Raw genomic sequence first — 21,513 nt, forward strand, 5'->3', positions numbered from 1 at the left:
CTATGTTTTTGCTAATGGGGAGCTTTCTTGTGATGAATCTACATGAGCTTTGAAAGAACCAAGAATAGGATCTGATCTTGACTCTGACATTGACATCTGCCTAATCCTGGGCATGTTTCCTGACCTGTTGTAGACTCTGCTTCTAATTGGTAACTGGTTACTGACAATATGACAATACTGATCCTGCAGAGTTTTTAGGTACAAAAGAACACAGCCCCTGGTTATAATGCTATCTATAATACTAGGAAGGTAAGCATTATTCCCTGCCCCCCTTTTTTTTGGTGTTACATGTTTAAACAGGTGAAGACATTAACTCTTCTGGCAGGATCACATTTAAAAAAAAAAAAAGTTTCTTGGTCATGAAATTCCAAAATTATAGAGGTGTCCCGACTTTATGCCTGGAGTAGAGGGGCAAGAAGGGTAGGAAGGTTGAGTGGTAGAAACACTGAGCCCCCATCTTCTTTTACAACAGAGAATCTACTTTTCTCTGAATTGTATATTGAAGTTTTTCTTGTTTGTTTTTTTTTAAGATCTAGTTGCTTTAAAAAAAAATGTTGAAAACTATTCTCCTAATGCCAAAGTAATAAATTTTAGAAACTTCAGTTATAATGGAATATTTCTGGCAAATGCAAAGTAGGAAAGATAAGTCATTTATGCATGATTTATTTTTCCAGAAATAAATAACATGCATGTAATAATTATACGGTCCTGGTATCTTTAATAATGAACAGTGTACATACAGTATTTTAAAATACTTAATGTAGTCATTTTGCGAAGCCGAAGTTTGTTTACTTGGGTTGGATTCTGCTAAAGTTTGATGTCGAATGTTCCCAAAGGACCATGTGTTTAAGACTTTGTCCCCAGGGAGGTGCTTCTGGGAGGTGCTAGAAACTTGGAGAGGTGGAGCCTAGTAGGAGGTCCTCAGTCACTGGGCCCTCAAAGAGAATTTTGAGATCCCAGCCTCTTTCTTCCTTTTGCTTCCTGGCTTATGGCATATGCTGCTTTGCTTTCCCATAAGCTCCCACCATGATGTAGCTCACCACAGGCCCAAAACAATGGTGTTGATCCACCATGGACTGGAACCTACAAAATTGTGAGTCAAAATAAATCTTTTCTCTTTATAAGTTAATTATTTCAGGTATTTTGTTATAGTAATGCAAGAATGACTAACAAGTTCCTACCCATACTTTGTAACAAGAATTTCCATCAAGGGATTTATTTAGAAAATAATATCAGGAAGGCCCAGTATGTGAGTAGGAAGAGAGACAGGGATCTGGGGGAGTAGTTAACCAGAGTTTAACTTTGGGGGGACTTCAGAGAGATAAGGCGGGACACACCTGAAGTGATCCACCACCAACACAAGGAAGCAGGAGTAGCCTTCCTCCAACTCCATCACCACTGACTGAGGGCTGCTCACAAAGGCATCAGTTCCTTATCTCTTCTGATCTGTTCTACCTGAAGGTCAACAGCACTCAGCTGTGAAATGCAGAGGCTTGAGCTAGGACAGAGAGAGGAAATCGATGAGCAACAATGGCTATCCATTGCATATAATATGTTAGGAAAATAATTGCTTTATGTAATTACATACACACACAGAGTGAGTGTCGTGTACTCACCATGCTTGGGCCTTTAAGTTAGACATATTTGAGTTGGACTCTCTTCTGTTGATACCAGCAGAGTGACATTAATCAAGTTATGTAATTGCTCCACAAATTGCCCAGATATACCTACAGGGTTCTTAGGAGGTAAACATAAATCTTGATTTATAAATCAAGATTTATAAAACCCTAACAGTGTTTCTGACATATCATCAGGATATGTTAAAAGAAATAGACTTACTGTATCTTAAGTAAGTTACTCTTCCAATTTTCTAGGTAATTCCAATTGTTTTCCAAAGTGAAAACTTTTATTTTAGCGTCAGGGCTTTATATGAAATGCTTTTTAGTTGTTTTCTGTCCTCATTTTTAGTCTTTATAATCTTAAACCTTAGATATATGGTGATATCTGATTGTGATTTCACTTGCAAATGAACAGGTTTTGTTGGGCTTTGAAAATTCACTTTTGTTATGTGCCTGTTCAACTTCTTTGACTATTATGCTTTTGTTGGCTTGTAGGAGTTCTGTATATATCTGGATAGTAGTCCTTTTTTCCAAGATATGTTGCAAATGTTGTCTCTCACTAGGTGGCATCTTTTTCCTCTTTTAAACTGATGAAGAGAATGCCTTAATTTTATAAGTAATCCAAATTATCAAGCCCTTCATTTATGCTTTTGATCATTCTGTCCTATTTAAAAAAAAAAAAAAAACTCTCTCTATGCCAGTACAGTAAAAATATCTCACTGTCTTTTATTTTAAAACTTTTATCATTCATTTCACATTTCTTATTTAGATCTAACATTAAACTGGAGCTGATTTTTTTAATGGTATGAAATATAGGTCAGTTAAAAAATCTACACAGATGGCCATTTAACTCACTGAATTTACTGAAAACCTATTATCCCTTCACTGATTTGGAATCTTGTTTTTAGAGTAAATCAAATCTTTATGTGTGCTCAGATGTATAAACTTGTTACTTCTTCCATTAATCTATTCAGTTTACCTGGGGTACAATTTCAGACCATTTTAATCACAGAAGCTTTCTCACTTTGTTATTCTCCTTCAACATTTACTTGGTTATTCACAGAATTTTGTATACATACAGCTTTTACAATCAGTTTACTAATTTCATTTAATTTGGATGCTATTGAATCTATAGGTAATTGGGGGAACATTGACATTTTGTACCACTGATTCTTCAAATTCATGAACCAGGTATAGTATTCCATCTCTTTGTAAGTTTATTTTAGTAAGGCATTATTCTAATATATTATAGTTGTGATGGAATCTTGCTTTATTGGATCTTTTTGTGAGGGTATTATGGCTTATAATGCAAATTTACTTTCTTTTTGTTAACATATAGCTATACATCAATATTTATTTATAGAGCTTGTATTCAGCATTCTTATTATAAATATACTTATAAATCTTATTAGCATATTTACTTCTGTTTTCTACACTCAAGCAAGTGGTCTGCAAATACTGACAGTTGTATTTCTCCTTTTCTAATATTACATGTTTTATTTCCTTATCTTGCCATATTGCACAGGTTAGAACCTCAAAGACAAGGTCATACTGAAGGATCCCTGCTGGCTATTGTGGCATGACTTGGATGACTGAGGCAGGAGGATCAGCCTCAGCAACTTAGCACAACCTTGTCTCAAAATAAAACGTGCTTGGGGTGGGGCTCAGTGGTAGAGTCCTCTGCATTCAATTCCCTTATGACAAAAAAAAAAATGTAAAAAGATTAGTGATCTTTTCTCTATGGCAATCAAAAGAGCAAGGTTTCAACCTCTCAAAATTAAGTTGTGTTTGTTGTAGGTTTATACAAATACTTTTTAACAGAATATGTGTATTCTTTTTCAATGACTAGTCTGCTAGGTTCTATTTAAAGATTTTTAAATGACAAATGGATGAATTTTCCCCATGTGTTTTCTGAATTTCCTTGGATGATTATAGTGATTTATCTCTTTCATTCCATTCATGTGATAACTTACATTGACTTATTAGCACGGTTCAATCTCACTGCACTCTTTGCAGGACCTTGACTTTGTTATAATGACTATTGCTTTTATATAACTATAGTTGACTAGCTAATATTTTATTTAGGATTTTTGCACTTATGGCTATGAGGGGGATTATCTTGTGATTTTTTTTCTTATAATATTCTTGTCAGATTATGTATTGTTATGTTCTTATTAAAAAATAGAAATGCATTTTGTCATTTTCTATGTTCTCGAAGATGTGTAAATTTGATGTAATTTCTAAACTTCAATTTTGGTAAGTTTACCGGTGAAGTCATTTAGGGCTCAAGTTTTTTTCTAAAAGAAAAATCATCTGTTTAATTATTTTAAGCTTTCATAGATATTCAGAATTCCTATGATTCTTGTGTTAACTTGAGTAATTCAGGTTTTGTAAGGATCTGTCAATTTCTATCTACTTCTTCCAAACTTGTTTGTATAAAGTTTTGGCTAAGATCTTATCTTTTAAATGTATTCAGGGTTTGTATTAGTATCTCAATTTTTATTACAGATATTTGTAACTTACACATTGTTTCCTTCTGGTGAATCTCATCATATGGGGGCTTTGTTGATTCTATTCTTGTGAATAGTTGTTTTATATTTTCTTTTTTGTTTGTGTGTTCACTGACATTCAAACATCCTTTGTGCTATTTGTTGGTTAATTTGATCTTTTCTTTCTAACTTCTATGGACAGACAATAGCTCCTTGATTTCCAACACTCCTTGTTAACTACATCCATGTGAGTACAGCTTTGGCTGTGTCCCATAGGCTACATTATATTGCATGTGTTTGTCAGCTTTCCATTGCTGTGACAAAATACCCGAGAAAAGCAATTTAAGGAGAAATAATTCATTTTGGCTCATGTTTCAGAGGTATCAGTCCATAATCGCCTGGCTCCATTGCTATGGCTTGTGCAGAGGCTGAACATCATGGTGAAGATATTTACTAATGTGGAATAATGTTTGTGAATTACCTATTCAAAAATAAATAAAATGAATGTTTAAAAGGAACATGTGATGTAGTCAATGTGGCATATGTTAGTGTTTTCAGTGGACAAAAGAAAGAGAGTATAAATAGAAATGATCAAGGGCAGCTTTCTCTCTTGGGTTCTTATCTAAGGACTCAAAGGGTCCTGCAGAGGTATCTGGATGATAAGATGGGTCTGAAGATGTCTATCATTTTCAAAATACTGTCACCTTTTGCAGGTAAGTTGAAAAGTGGAGCTGTACATAAAATAGACAGAAAGCCTCCTGCATGCAAGGGGACTTTCAAGCAAGCTTTGATCAAAAAGAGTGACTATCTGTGATCCATGATCTAGCTACAGGCATGGCCAAGACACCAGATGGGAATTTGGAGTCAAAACTGTGTAGCCAGAGCCAGGTTTTTTCTGTAATGTTCTATGCTCACATTCCTGAAAGAATCTAGTATGGTTCCTGGTGAATTTGTTGGGAAGTGGACTGTGGACAGGGCTGGATGCATAACTTGCCCAGAACAAAATGAAAATGTGAGTTCTTTCACAAAATACAGAGATAAAAGGGCCATTCGGGGTACTAACATATAATTTTTCTTTTCACTTCTTCCATAGTCTCTTGAGTTATCCTGGTGTTTTATATTTACTACTTAATGCTACAAATAAAGATAAGTTGAAATGACAAATTACTTGTATGGACTTTATTACTTCTCTGCACATGGGATGGGCTATGCCAGTCTGAATTTAAATATAAAAGCATTTGATCTGTGTCCAGAATCACCAAATTACAGTTTGAATTTGGTGACTCCTGTGACGACCACTCTCACCAGAACAATGGAAGTGCTGTAGGAATCTAACGCCACTGTTTTCCTTTCACTTGCTGGTAAGTGCACATCCCCAGCACCTGGACCTGGGGCTTCCTGATGAGCCAGAAGCACTTCAGGTGCCTATTGTTTCCTGCCCCTCTGGGCCATCAGTTTCAGGGTGTGTGGTTGGCCAACAGGAAAACAGCAAGGTGAGAAGGATGTGACCCTCCGCCCCAGCTGTCCCCTTTCTCAGAAGGCCATTGCCATCTTTCTGCCCTTGGAGCACGTTCTGGTTCCCCCAGGTGCACGTGGCTCCTTGGGGCTGTCAATCACACGCTTGCCTCATGTTCGCTTTGAGTGACACTGGAATTCACGCACCCTGGGTTCGCCAGGGTTCTGTGCTCATGGGCCCCGGGAACTCTGAAAACAGGGCAGGGAAGAATAAATGTGCACCTGGAACCTGTTTCCTCTGCTCACACGCACACTTTTCCGGGTCCTCCCTTAATGAAGCACACACTGAAAGATAAAATCACCGGGAATCTCAAGATGGTGACCACCATGCACTCAACCAGGCAGGGGTTCCCTCCGGGGTAGGGCCCTCGATGTGTCTGCACATGCCTGACCTGAAGCTGGTCCTGACCATGTGGGAAGATCCCACTGGGTTAGAGGTGATCAGAAGAAAACAGTGGTGGAGTCTCACCTCGAGCTACGTTTCTGGTTCAACTTGACCTGCATGTCTGCGCTCTCCATAATTGGAAAGGTTCTATCCTTACTTCTGGGAATGGGGAGATCAGTTCTATCAACAGAGAGATTTTGGGGTGGTCAGGCAAAGGTTTAATTTTTTTTCCAATTTTTTGTTTTTGGTGGCAGGGAGGCCCTTTGGTGTGGTGTTGGAATGTTAGAAATGACATTATTTCTCACCTTGTGTGTGCTTGTGAAGGATCAGTTATTTGTTCATGTGTTTGTTTATTTATTTGGTACTAGAGATTGAACCCAGGGATGCTTAACCACTGACCCACATCCCCACCCCTTTTATTAAATTTATTATTTTTATTTTGAGACAAGGACTTGCTAAGTTGCTTAGGGCCTCACTAAGTTGCTGAAGCTGGTTTTGAACAGGCGATCCTCCTGCCTCAGCCTCCCGAGACTCTGGGATTACAGGTGTGTGCCAACACGCCTCACTATTTATTTTTAATTACAACAAATGGTCTAGCAGAGGCTGAGGCCCCAGTCCGCTGGGACTGCCGGATCTTGGGGCTGCTCCCCTTCTTCTGGTGTCTGGACTTGCACACTCTCTGTCCCTCTGAAAGAGTCAGGGAGGACTTGAGTTCTGAGCATTTGGGTCAGAGACCCCCTGCTGTCCAGCCTGCCCTTTTAGATACATCCATCTTGGGGGGCTCATTTTTTTTACCACGTAGCTGGATGTCTGGACATCACATTTGCTGCCTCCCCCCGCTTCAGTCTCTAACCCTTCCTCTCTGGACACCTCCCCTCAACCCCCCCAACTCAGGTACACACCTCACATCTCTGTTCTTGACTTGTTATTTCTGACATACTTGCAAAATCATGCAGGTAGAAAGCAAGAATAATTTTTTTCAGAGATTTAAGACCATAGCTGGCACTCATGAGACAATAGTTTTCCCAAAATATTCAACCAATATCTCAGGAGGATAGCATCCATTTCAAACTTGGTTAAGACAAAATATATTCACAGGCGGCCATAGATCTTTATCCAGCTATAGACAATGCATATAAAATTTCCCTTCGTGTTAGTTATTGGAAGCATCTCTTAGGATGCCATCATTATAAAATATCTGTATTTCCTCGATGTGCAGTTCATACAGAGGAAGAGGAGCTGTGAATAGGGCTATTCTGTGTCCATACAATGAGAAAGGGATCACAGGCAACCGGAAGAGCACAAGGCAAGAGTCCCCACTGTGGTGTGCTGCCCAGGGCAAAGGGAGATGGACCTGCAAATGCAGCCCAGGCCTCCATCATCGCGTGACCCTGTAGCACTGAAGGACTCAATATTTTAGTTTCAATGACAAGAAAATCAATTTTAGTTTTAATTTGAGTTTCAATGACAAGAACCATTTGACAATTTTTAAACAAGGGAACACTTGAAAGGATGTGTTTTAGGATGCAGATTTGTTCTCTTTAAGGGTCACGGAGAACCCTCAGAAGAAAACTCAGGGAGGAGAATGCATTGGAAGGGGATGAGAAACAGGCCAGGCAGCCCAGTAGGAAATGATGGTTCAGGGCAGGCAGCCGAAGCTCGGAGATGCTGGTGTGTTAGCCAGGGCAGAGCCGGGCAGCCAGCGGGAGTCAGCAGTTGCAGATGCTGGGGGAGGGGCGCCGGGTGGACAAAGAAAGTAGAGGTGATCTAGTGTCCTGATAAAGGAGTCCTACTGGGCCGGGCACGTGGCCTACACCTGTAATTCATGCAGCTTAAGAGGATGAGGCAGGAGGATTTCGAACTCAAAGCAGCCTCAGCAGTTGCTTAGAGGCCCTAAGCAACTCAGGGACACCCTCTCTCTAAATAAAATACAAAATAGGACTGAGGAGGTGGCTCAGTGATCCAGTGCCCCTGAGTCCCCCCCCCCCCAAAAAAATGAGTCCTATTGGGGTTTATTATTAAAACGGAGTTTATATAATCTAGAAATATTATTGATGACATTTTTCCTTAAGTATCATGTTTTTAGGTTTTGCATATTTTATACAACTCTTTTCCCCATGGCCTTCTTGTCTTTCTCTGACCTTCAATCCTCTCCTCTCCTTCCTCTTTTAGCTTTGTTTTAAAGTCCTTTACCAAGGAAACTTTGTCTCATTGCAATTGCAATTTCTTCCATGCCCACTAGGTGGAGGTAAAGTATGCGATTTTCTTTTTCCATGCTGTGGCAAAATTTTGAATTAAAAAAAAAAATGCATGCTTACCTTAAATATGAGCTATGTGATTACAATATGAAAGATACTTATATATTTTAGAAACATCCAAAGTCAAAAGAAAAAATTAAAATAACTGTAGTGCCTACACTACATCCATAGCTAACTACTCTCCCCACGCAATTTATTTTAAATTCAGGTACAAATATGTTTTGTCCTCAATTGAAATGACACTGAAAACACCATTTAGCTTCCTGATTTATTTTACCTACCACTGTATCATAACCATTTTCCCATATGTATTTTTAATTTAAATTTTAAAATTTATTTTTTATTCGACACATCATAATTGCATACATTTATGGGTACAGTGTGATAATTTGATACATGAATACAATGTGTAGTAATCTAATCAGGTTAATTACCATTCCATATCCTTAAATGTGTATCATTTCTTTGGAAACCTTCAAATTCCTCCCTTCTGTTTCTTTCTAAAACATAAATAAGTTGTATTCTATTCTCTATATTTTAAATTTGAAATTTAAACTATAATTTATTTGAAAGCTATAATGGTTGTATATTGCACATACATCTATATCTCTGCCCATAGGTAAAGGCAAACCTTCAAAGATGGGAAGCATAATGCTGCACTGTGGACAGTGTAGAGTCAACTCAGGTGGCCATGAGCATACATGTTTGCCCACACCTCTGGTCCTTTGAAGGATGCAATCACAGAATATTATTCAGGGTCAACAGGAATGGACATTTTCAATACTTTTGATCTGTTGCACAGTTACTTCAAAATGTGTTCACCATGGGTGTGCCCGTCATCCCTGTATCTGAACAGACCCCTTGCGTTCTTCCCCTGACAAATTGAGATTGATGTTCTTTTTCATGTATTGTTCTCATGATCTATTTCAAAAAGTGTAATGATAAAAGAAATTGACCAGATTCCTTGTTGGAGGCTAATGTATATAACTAAACTGATTTTTGCTACTTATCAATCAAGCTGTACCTAAAAAAGAAAAAAAGTAATGGCCAGCAGGTGGCGCCCTTTGAAATAAAATAAAGAAACAACATGATTTTTCTTCTTGCCTTGATTCCTAAGCGATGATTGATTTTGATGTTAATATTGTGTAAGGATTTTGTTAAGCATAAAAAATTGCAGAAATTTGGAGTGATGGAAATGTGGCATCCAGGTGCTTAGCAGGGATCCATGTGAATCAGAAAAGTTGAAAATGTTCAGTTTAATACCTGGCTGCGCTGTACTGAGGTTTGCAAGTTTAACGAGAAATTTCAAAGCTTTCCTAGTGAGGATCCTAAAACAATTGCGAGCTGTGTCTTCCTTTCTAGTTAGATCCTCAACCTTAGATCTCTCTTCTTGCACCCCATACTGCGATTCCCAAGAATTGAGGTTGTGCTGAGTGAGCAATCTGGGAAGAGTGTTTACAAGAGACATTCTCTTAGTGAGTCCCCTAGCACTACATGTTCCATCTTTAAAGGTTTGGGAAGGTCTGATGAAGTGGATCATCATTCAGGTAAATACAATCAAGGCTTTTTGAGAGAATGGCCTTGGGGGGTAAAGTAAGGAATTCACATTCAAGGGAGATGTGGGCCTTGAGAACCAGGGTGAGCGGGAGACACCCTCTGGGGACTCCCAGCCCTTCTTGTTAAGGAGCTTTGGTGAGTATGGGAAGTTATGCCGGGATGATATCAGTCCCGTGCTCTGGTGATCTTCGTTAATTTCTGGATCTTCATGGTCTTCATTAAAGTCCCCCATGTTAGAGGCTTCTCAAGCTATCATATCTCTCTTGGCTTAATCTAATTATTGGGGGGTGTTAATTAAAGTGCCCCCAGGTGGAGTCACAGACTTCCCAGGAACTTGGAAGTAACAGGCCAGGAAAGCAGACAGACTTACGGCGTGACAGGCCAGGAAAAGCATGTGAAGCTTTCAAATTCAAATCCCACTTTCCTGTCCTTCCTGTGTGTCTTCTTTCTAGGTATTTCTTATTTCTTCTGTCCTACCTCAGCATCCCTGGCTGTGTGTGTGACAGCCATTGCCAGTGACATCTCATGGTTCTTCCGCCGAAGAGGAGCCTCCCATGCCACAGGATTTTGGAAAGCGCTAAGCTGTCCCTTGTTCCATGTTTCCTCCCATTTATGCTGTTAGTAGTTGTATATTCTGGTGACTTAGGGAGGCCATGGTTCTAAGTCATTTTTTTCTGGGTCCTCAACCCTCTGCTTCTTTGTTTCCAATCATAAATATTTTCTGAGCCAGGCACTGTGGCACATGCCTGCAATCCCAGCAACTCGGGAGGCTGAGGCAGGAGGATGGCGAGTTCAGAGGTGGCCTCAGCAACTTAGCAAGGCCCTAAGTAGCTCAGGGAGACCCTGTCTTTAAAAAAAATATTTTTAAAAAGGCTGGGGAATGTGGCTCAGTGGTTAAATGCCCTTGGGTTTCAGAACTCTATATTTATGTATATGCATATGTATTTTGGTAGCAGGGATTGAACCCAGGGACTTACCCTCTGAGCCACAGTCCCAGCATTCTCTGATATTCTATTTAGAGACAGGGTCTCGCTAAATTATATAGTACTTCATTAAGAAAAAAAATCAGGACAACTGTGAACAATGGAGATGCTCTTTCAAATACTATTGTAATTATTCTTAAGTATCCTCTATATTGAAAAACTGAAATTTTCTTTAGAGAGTCTGATGTCCATCCACTTCTTTCCTAAGATTTGTATGAAAAAAGTCATGAATGTTTTCAGGGAACAAATAAAAAATAAGGTCTTCAGAAGCAAAAGTAGATCCCAGATGCTGACCCCAGTGACCCCATTCCCCCGTCTCCCTGAAAGCATTGCTGAAGCTCCGAGGTCAATTCTCCCTCACTCCATGCATTTGAACTAAGCTGCAATTAGCCCCAGGCCTTTCTCTTGTTTGTTTCCTTCAACCTAGAACTCATGCTGAAAGAATAAATGCATGGTGCAAATTTAAATCCAGGGAGACTGGGAGGATTGCATTTGAGTATCAGGACAGACTTTATCCATTTTGTATGCAGGTTAATTTGAAAAATAGTGATATATATTCATAGCAACAGGAAATGAATATATTTTATGTGGTTTTAAGCCATCGATTTTTAGTGACTTAAAACAACAGAGATTTATTCCCTTGCAGTTCTGGAGATAAGAAGTCTGAAATCAAATTTTTGGCAGGGCTGACCTCCCCCGGAGTCTACTGGCAAATGGTGCACTTCAGCCCCTTCCAGGTTATGGTGGCCCCAGGTGTCTGTTGGCTTGTGGCATTGAATACAATCTCTACCTCTATTTTTAAATGGTCTCTTCCTTTTCTCAATGTCTTTTCCTCTTCTGTGTCTTTTAATGACACTTGTCATGGGATTTAGGAAACACTAGAATAATCCAGGATGATCTTATCTTGAGGTCCTTCTCTTAATTACATCTTTAAGTATTCTTTTTTTCAAATATTATATTCAGAGGTTCCAGAGATTAGGATGCCACTTGTCCTTTTGGAGGCCAACGATCAACCACTAATACGTATGCACATATTTTATTTCAAAACCGTTAAGGTATTCCCTTTTAAAGGTCCCCTTCACTGAGTTTTAAAATCTTCTCTTGCACCTTCCCTGATGGCCACGGGGTTCCAGATCAGACGTTGCTCTCTGTCATTGAATCTATAAGTAGATCACAGTTGCCTGATGGATGTTGAAAGAACACATTCAGGGTCATTCATTACCATGATGCTCAGGTGAGGAGAAAATCAATCACTCATGTATGTTTTCAAAATTAAATTTTCATAAACCTCTTCAAATAGAAGTTTCTGCAGTCGGTAGGCCAAAGTAAACCTTGGTAGGTAGTTTTATCCTGTAGTACAAAATCACAAAATGCAGTTCCAGCCTGAGACGAAGATGATTTGGATATTGATGACTCCAAATCATAAAAGTATTAATATGAATAAAAATCATATATGAAAGTGAAAAATGAACTTGAATGACATGTCTTTTCAGTGGAAAGTCTATTCCGTTAGTGTTCCTATTGTTAAATTGATATTCTAGCTCTTAGATATCTACTTAACTACACCATTCATCATAAGAGCCTTTGGGTCTAGTTTGGATCCTTATGAAGCTTTTATCTCCTTCTACTTCTGTGGCCAAAAGAGATCTCTTACTCCTTTCCACTTGGAATCTTCTATTCCTTATCCCTTCTTGTTGATCCTGAATACTAGAATCAAATAATCAGCCCCACACACTCTGTGGGCCCTCCGGTTTTCAGTGTGTGTTTGGGGACGTCTCCACATCTGCTACCTCCATTTTTAAATTTCCTACACCCTTCAGACTGTGACAGGATTCTTCTCCAGTTTTCACTCACTAATGTCTCCTGTTGGTGGCCATCTGTGACCATCTCACATACACACTCACACACACACACACAGACTATTTGAGGTCCCCTGCATTCAGCAAGGCATCAAGCAATATAGTTGATTCTACTAGAAGTTAATAACACACTAGGGCCTTCAGTGATATTCCTAAAAATAGGTGCCATATTTATTTAGTCATTCCATTGAAATTGCTATTAACTTATTGATTTCTCTTCTTTCTTACATCCCGACAGTCCCTGTGGAAGTTGGGCCTTTTAAAAGTTTTCTTTCTGAGATTCTGAGTTTAGTTAAACTAAGTCATAAATCACAGGAAAGGTTTTGGGACTCTTAGTGATTAGTTGTGTCTGTGTGAACAGATGTGCATCTAGGTGTGCGCCAGAGGGACCCAGTTTTCTCTCCTTACTGACACACTTTTACAGAGCCCTCATGTCCCAAGACTGCCCGTGTCTTCTAGGCAGCACTTCTGCCTAGCTCCTATGTAGCACCACTATTTTTTTGTTTGTTTTGTTTTGTTTCCTGGGTTCAACCCAGAAGCACTTCCACCACTGAGCTACATCCCACCTCTCCCCCATTATTATTATTATTATTATTATTATTATTATTATTATTATTACTACTACTATTACTTGAGACAGGTTCTCACGAAGTTGCTTAGGGCCTTGCTAAGTTGCTGAGGCTAGCCTCGAACTTGTGGTCCTCCTGTGCCAGCCTCCAGAGTTGCATGCACCATGACGCCCAGCCTGAAGCACCTTCTAAAACAGATGGCTGTGCCCCACCCCAGAGTTCCTGACTTGGGAGATCTGGAACAGGCCCAGAAGTGTGGGCTTTCAATAAGTTTCCTGGTGATGATAACAATAGATTTTGGAGTAGAAATTCTGGAGTAGAAAAGCCAGGTATGAGCAACCCAAAAGGTGTTCCAAGCATAAATTTACTTGCAGGAATGATATTTTATGAAATTTCTTCCTTAGTACTTTCTTTTCGTTTGTAAGTTATATTACTAGAGGACGTGGAAGCAAATAGTCATATTGGGGCTGCATGTTCAAGAATTTCTTTTTCTCGTGGGAGTTTAAAATCATAAAAGAGTAGTAAGTTTTCTTATCGGTTTGGCATCCACAGATGCGTTGGCTTCACCTGAACAACTGGAATTCATGACAGGCAGTTATCTTTGGAGATGCACTGTCTCACAAAAAAACAAAAGTTAGCGAACACACATTTAAATCATCAATAATATAAACTCTAGACCTTTCTGTACAACATTATTATAAGTGGAGAATACAACTTCAAACAACTTTGAAATATTTCCCAACAACCAGATAGAATGTCTATTTGTGTATCGATATGATATTTGTGTTTCCATATAATATATGAACCACAAGTTCTGGATGTTCTGGTTATTGCTGATGGCAATGGTAATCTGATAAACCTATTTTGCCATAATTATACATCTGGAGATATTTATCATTTAGAAAAGCTTCACAGTGATTCCTTTTTGGCTGTTCTACTAAATCTGTGTTCATAAGCATATTTAAAGCAACCAAATGTGAATTTCCTTTGCTTAACTTCATAGTTTATTTTTATGTATAATTGAATTTCAATAAACTGCATATATTGAAAATGTGCAATCTGATAAGTCACAACCCAGGTGACTCCAGCATCTTCACCAAGATGATTAACACAACTTCAGCCTCGGAAGTTTCTTGGTGCGCCTGGGAGTCCCTCCTTCCTCCTGTCCCTGTGACCAGGCAACCACTGATATGTTTGTCTTTTCATTCTCTTAACACTGTCCTCTGAAGAGGGGACTTTTTTAATTTCAATGAAGTTTAGTTTGTCAATATTTTCTTTATGGATCTCAGTTTTGAAATCATATCTCAGAAAGCCTTATTTAAGCCAAGGTCACAAAATTTGGAAACAGAGTACTGAGGATCGATCTACTGAGCCACACCCCCAGCCCTTTATGTTTTTTATTTTGAGGCATGATCTCACTAAGTTGCTTAGGGCCTCACTAAGTTGCTGGGGCTGGCCTTGAACTTTCCATCCTCCTGCCTCAGCCTCCTGAACTCTGGGATGACAGATGTGCCACTGCACCTGGCACATGTAAGATTTTTTTCTCCAAATTTTTCTTCTGGATGTTTTATAATTTTAGGTTTTGATTATATTAAGCTTTAAACTGACTGGTGTGGTTTTTCACTCTCTGTTCTTGATTCAGGTTGTTTTGACTATTCTAATTGTTTTAAATTCCAGGCCATTGATTTTGGTGTTTTTTGTTTTGTTCTGTTTTTTTCTACTGAAATTCACTAAGATCACTCATTGTTTCCAGTAGGTTTGTCATGTACTCCATCACTTTTTTTCTTTCACATAATCAAGTTGTTTCTGCAAGAAGATATTCTAGTTATTTTTTATTGAAATCTGGGTGCATTTTATTTATTTATTTATTTATTTTTTAAATTTTTCTCCCTGTCCTGGTGGACTTCAGTGTGAAGCCGAGTAGACTCGTGAGCGTGGACCCACCTGTCATGTCCCTGATTTCGGGGAGGAAGCATTTAGAGATGCTGGTCTATAATATACTTTGGTCTGGTTTTGAGATTGGGGTGCATTGCTCTCCTATAATGAATTAGAATGTTGTGTAGAATCGTTCTCATTTATTTGCATTTACTTGGTTGAATTACCAGGATAGCCATCTGGACTTGAGAATGACCTATGCCGTGCATCCACAGAGACTCTGAGCCTTGCACAGCACCCACTGGGACCAGAACGGAGCTAGGGCCGCCTCCATTCCCCAGCACAAGAAAGCATCCATGAGAGGCAAGTACCAGTTCCTGCCTCCAGCTGCCAACAGAAGGGGCCGGCACAGAGCGAGGGGGTGGCGCCCCTCAGAGTAAACCAGACGCACCCCAAACCACCCCCCGTGAGAGGCTGGGAGACCAGCTGGAGGAGCAGGCAGTGGGCTGTGCTGGTGCCTTAAGTCCCGTATGACACGATCATGACCCTAAAGCTGATCACGATTCCTAACTCCTGGGCCCCAGGACACCAGTAACGAACCATCTGCCCCGGAAAGAAGGGCCATTTGACAAAAAGTGGTTATTGAAGCAAACAATAAATGGGTCTCTGGATGGACAACCCCAAAAGAATGATGCGCCTCAGAAAACCCATTGAGTTTGTAAATTCAGGTTGTTTGTATTTGGTTTTTTGAGACTCATGGGTTTTTGGTCTACCCAAACCACAGAGGGATGTACAGACTACATCAGGCACTAAGGTATCTGAGAAAAGCAGACATCTTAACTTTGCTTATGGGCTTTTTCTTTTAAAGAAACGTTTACATTGAAGATCAGTGTAAATATGGAGAAGCATATGGGTAAAAGCATATGGGTCTATGGAGGGTCACAGAAAGAATGTCACCGTGTGGCCACCACCCAGGCCCAGGCGGGCCCACCCTGGCCCTCCAACTGCTTCCGCGGGGCCTCTTCACCAAGTCTGCCTCCTCTCCTCCAAAGAGGAGCAAACATTTGGTTTTTAGGACAGTAGTTTTGCCCACTTTTGAGCATCGTATAAATCAAACTATGTTCACTTAGTTTTTCTTTGGTTTTCATCTTGTACCATATTATGTCTGTAGATTCTGTTACTATTTTTGATCACTGTTTATGCCCTATGAATTCTACATCATGAGATTATTGGATTTCTTTTATATGTTTCAACCTTGGTGGACATTTAGATTGTTTGCAGTTCATGAGTATTTTAAGTACTATTACCATGAGGTTTGTTTATTTATTTATTTATTGGTCCTGGGGTTGGAATCCAAGGGTGCTTTATCACTGAGCCTAATCCCAAGCCCATTATGTTTTTTAATTTGAGACAGGGTCTTGCTAAGTTGCTGAGGCTGGCTTCAAACTTGTGATCCTCCTGTCTCAGCCTCTTGAATTCCTGGGATTACAGGCAAGAGCAACTGTACCCAGCTACCAGCTATTTGTTTTTTGTAGAAATTTCTAGAATATATATACTAGAAGAAGAACTTCCCATAGTACTTGAGTATTGCAGACAGTTCTTCTTAGTGGTGGTAGCAGTTCATACCCAACCTACAGATGAAGCCTGGTAGCTCAGAATCTTGCCAACATGTGACATTGAAACCACACGGAAGCATTGTGAAAAATCCTCAGTTCTCCCAGTTGTTTTAAGTGTGAATCAAGCTGATCTGTCACTGCTGGATCAAAGCTGTTTTCCATATACTTTCAGCATTAACATTTTTTAATTAGTTTAAAAATTTTGTAACAATTCTACTTGTTTAGGAGGTATTTGGTTTCATAAGTATGTATATAAATTAATTAATCAGGAAAGCAAATAATTACATATTTAACAATTATTAGTTTCATGGATAGAATAATGAGATTTTTAAGTTGACCTTAAAGTCTTGTGAAAAAGCTAAGTTTCGATGTATGTATTCATGAGGAATCAATTTTAAACTCAGAACAAGGAAACTTTAAAAGTCTTTTCAGCACATAAATTCTTTCTCTTCATCCCTGGATTTTGAAAAAGCTCACTCACTTGATGAACACATGTCTGTCTATTTCGCTGTCTATCATCTATTTATATCAATTTATCTATCATCTATCTGTATGTCTATCTTATCTGTCAGTCTGTTTATTAATATTTGATTTCATCTTTAGCAATCCTGATTCCTTTAGTTCTACAGTGTATTAGTCAGGGTCTCTAGAGGAACAGAATCAACAGGAAGTAAAAAAAAAAAAAAAAAAGGAGGGGGGATTTATTAGATTGGCTTACACAACCAGAAGCTAGATAATCCACAATGGCCGTCTGCAGCTAGAGAGCGAGAGGGACCAGCAGCTACGCAGTCTAAGAGGCTGAAGCCTCAGAACAAGAGGGATCAATGGTGCTACCCCAGTTTGAGACCAAAGTCTTCTGGAAACTCCCTAGAGAATCATTGGCAGAGTTCACTTTGGAAAGTCCACTTTGGAAGAGTGAAAAAGCCAGAGTCTGATTCCTCAGGCGATCACAGCAGCAGTTAAGAACATGTTCAAGAAGAGTCTAGCTTGCATCTGCTGCTGCTTCCTTGTTCTTCCAAAGTTGATTACATCCAAGCCACCATCCTATTGGGCAGTGCTGCCCATGCTTAGGGAGGGGCTCCACTTCAGTTAACTATCCCACATGCCAATCATTCCTAGACACACCCTCACTGACACACCCAGAAGCCTCATAATCTTCTGCATCTCTTAATCCAATCAAGTTGACAATTCAAAGTAACCATTGCATATAGGATGTAACAAGATGGAAATGCATATGTGCACAATTCTCTCAAAAATCTGTAATCACTTAGATGCACAGGAGAAGAAAAATTAGTAATGGAAAATGTGAATTGTAGGAATTCTCAGGAAAGAGAGGTTGGGGCAAATGTTGGTCACAGGATGAAAAATTTCACTAATATAGAGGAATAAGTTCAAGAGGTCTATTTTACATTATGGGGAATAGAGATTATTACTTACATTGTTACATATTGTATACTTGAAAATTAAAAAGAGAGTCGATTTTAACTGCTCTCACCAAAAAGGCAAGTCAGTGAGGTAATACCTAGTGTGCATTAGATTGATTGACATTCCACAGTGTGTGCATGTGTATATTTATATATAACATTCTCTTACACACAATAAATATATTGCTATAGTTTGGATCTGGGATGTCCCCCAGAGGCCCATGTTAAAGGTTTGTGCCCAGCCCATGGTGCCATTGGAAGGTCATGGAAACTTTAGGAGGTGGGGTTCAGTAGGAGTGGCCTTCAGGTCATGGAGGGCATGTCCTTGAGGGGATCGTGGGATCCCAGTCTCTTCCACTTTCTCTTCTGCTTCCCAGTCAAGAGATGAGCTGCTCCGCTCTACCAGGCACAGTTCCAAAACAGCAGGGCCGAGTACTCATGGACTGGAGCTTCCAAAACTATGAGTACAATAAACCTTTCTCCTTATAAGTTGATTTTCTCAGGTATTGCTTATAGCGAAGGAAAGTTGACTAACATATATATACACTCTACTTGCCAATTAAAGAATGAAATAAATTTTGGGGGGACTTTATTTTTTTTCTCCTTTTTACTTATTCTAGTTAGTTACACATGACAGTGCAATACGCTTTGGCACATCGTACATAAATGGAGTATAACTCCTCATTCTTCAGGTTGTACATGATTTAGAATCACACCAATTGTGTAATCATATATGCACATAGGGTGATAATGTTTGATTCATTCTATTATCCTTTCTACTCCCCTCCTGCCCCTTCGCTCCCCTCTGCCTAATCCAGAGTACCTCTATTCTTCCCTAGTCACTCCACTTATTAGCATGTGCATATCAGAGAAAATATTTGGCCTTTGGTTTTGAGGGATTGGCTTATTTCTCTCACCATGATATTCTCCAGTTCCGTTCATTTACCTGCAAATGTCATAATTTCATTCTTCTTGAAGACTCAGTAATATTCTGTTGTGTATATGTACCTCATTTTTTTATCCATTCATCTGTTGAAGGGCATCTAGGTTGGTTCCATAGTTCAGCTACTATGAATTGAGCTGCTATGAACACTAATGTGGCTATGTCACTGTACTATGATGATTTTAAGTCCTTTGGGTATGAACTGAGGAGTGGGATAACTGGGTCAAATGGTGGTTCCATTCCAAGTTTTCTGAGGAATCTCCATACTTCTTTCCAGAGTAGTTGCACCAATCTGCAGTCCCGCCAGTAATGTATGAGTGTACATTTTCTCCCAAATCCTTGCCAATGTTTATTGTTGCTTGTATTCTTGATAATGCCATTCTGAGTGAGATGAAATCTTAGTTTTGATTTGTATTTCTCTAATTGCTAGAGATGTTGAACATTTTTCATATATTTGCTGATCAATTGTATTTCTTCTGTTCAGTTCCTTAGCCCATTTATTGATTGGGTTATTTGCTTTTTTGATGTTGAGTTTTCTGAGTTCTTTATTTATCTGAAGACAACTCTTCACTATTACTCTCATGAAGTTGCTGAATGATCCAACTGGATGGTTTCAAGGTGGTACAATTATGGGTTCTTAGTCCCAAAGTATTGTTTGGCAGGTGATAGGCAGAGAAAAGTCCATACGGTTGATTTTAAAACGTGGAAGTCTACAAAGCGCTTAGAGAATGAGGGCAGATGCTCTGCAGTGAAAAGCTCTACATCTAACACACTGCACCTGCACGTATGTAGGTCTGCATACCACCTCAGACAGAGATGAGGGTGCTCCTTGTCCTTCCTGCTTCCTGGTTTTGATGCTGCTCTTCTCATGATGGGGGTGCAGTCTGCAGCACTCAGAAGATATCAGTCTCAGTCCTGCTGGAATATAGATGTCATGGAAAGACCCCCAGCTTTTATCATTTTGTGTGGAACTGGTGGCTTCTTTCAGCTCATCTTGTCTCAGAAAGGAGCCAACCATAGTGGTGGCTGGAGATAGGGGTGGATTCTACCACACTGGGCATCCACTACTTAAAAGGAGAAGATTAAGACAAGATTATTCTGTTGGTGATGATCCCTTATTGAAATGTTCATCAGTGATACTCAGTATCTTCTGTGTGCACACATCACACACACACACGTATGTACACACCATCCATATCACAACGTCACACTTGACACCTGGTCCACTTGTACTGATGGCCTTCCAAATGCTGGCAGTAAACTGGAGTCTGGAGATAGAAGGGAAAGTAGGAGATGGTTCCTTCATCCAAGAAGGTCACAAGTTAGAGGGAAGACCGATTTATCAAGAAATAATTAAAATCACAGGGGACATGACTTCACGCTCCAGGCCTGTCTGAAACGTTCGTTGTGTGTCAACCCACTTATCTACCTGAAAGCTAGTTGCCGAGGCTTGGATGTGGATTGAGTGTATCCTTCAAAGTGTCCTTTGCTGGCAGCTCAACACAGTGTGGCTGTGTTGAGATGGTGGATCCTCCCGGAGGAAGAGCAGAGTGCCACATAATTAATGAGGTCCTTGGAGGCACCAACCTTGGAAGGGATTAATACAGTTCTCCTGGGACTCTAGTTGGTTCTCTCAAGAGTCCCTTGTTATAAAAGAGCAAGAACAGTTCCTCCCCATCCTCCAGCCTCCTGTCTCACCTTGTGGTCCTTCTGCCCTCCTGCAGGTGACTCTCCCATCCTGATGTCAGCTGCCACGTGGCTTTGCCAGAGGTGGGGGTATCTGATACAGGACTTTCAGCCTCCCAAACTTGCCTTTTTGTACTGTGACCAGAGAGCTGGGACTTCCTTGCCCTACTGCCCACTTCTGAACTTCAGGGTGCCTTCCAACTAGGGGATCCTAAAGAAAAAATGGAGAACTCGCCATTGGTTTGGTGGTACTTGGAATTTTTGTCTTCCTTCCCAATCCAGTGGCTGCTATTTTCTTCTAGTACAAAACATAATGTCAAATTTGCTACCTTAACCATAAGATTATAAATTAGCAGTAGGAAGTATATTTATTTTTCAGCACACCTACAGAACTAATTGATCTTGCAAATTTGAAACTCTGCACCATTAAGTACCAACTCTCCATTCCTCCCACCTTCTGGCCCCCGGGGAACAACCACCCCAGTTTCCATCTTCGTAAATTTGACTACTTTTACTGTCTTGTATAAGCTGTATATGCTTTTTGGGATTTTTTTTTTTTGTGTGAGTGGTTGGATTATTTTACTTATCACAGTGTCTTTTAGGTTCATCTATGCTGTTGCATGTATCAGAATTCCCTTCCTTTCTAAAACTTTATAATATTTTATGATTGTGTGTGTGTGTGTGTGTGTACAGCATTGCATTGCTGTGACCAAAAGACCTAACAAGAACAACTTA

Source organism: Sciurus vulgaris (genome assembly GCF_902686455.1).
Source record: "Sciurus vulgaris genome assembly, chromosome: 13".
Taxonomy (NCBI): domain Eukaryota; kingdom Metazoa; phylum Chordata; class Mammalia; order Rodentia; family Sciuridae; genus Sciurus; species Sciurus vulgaris.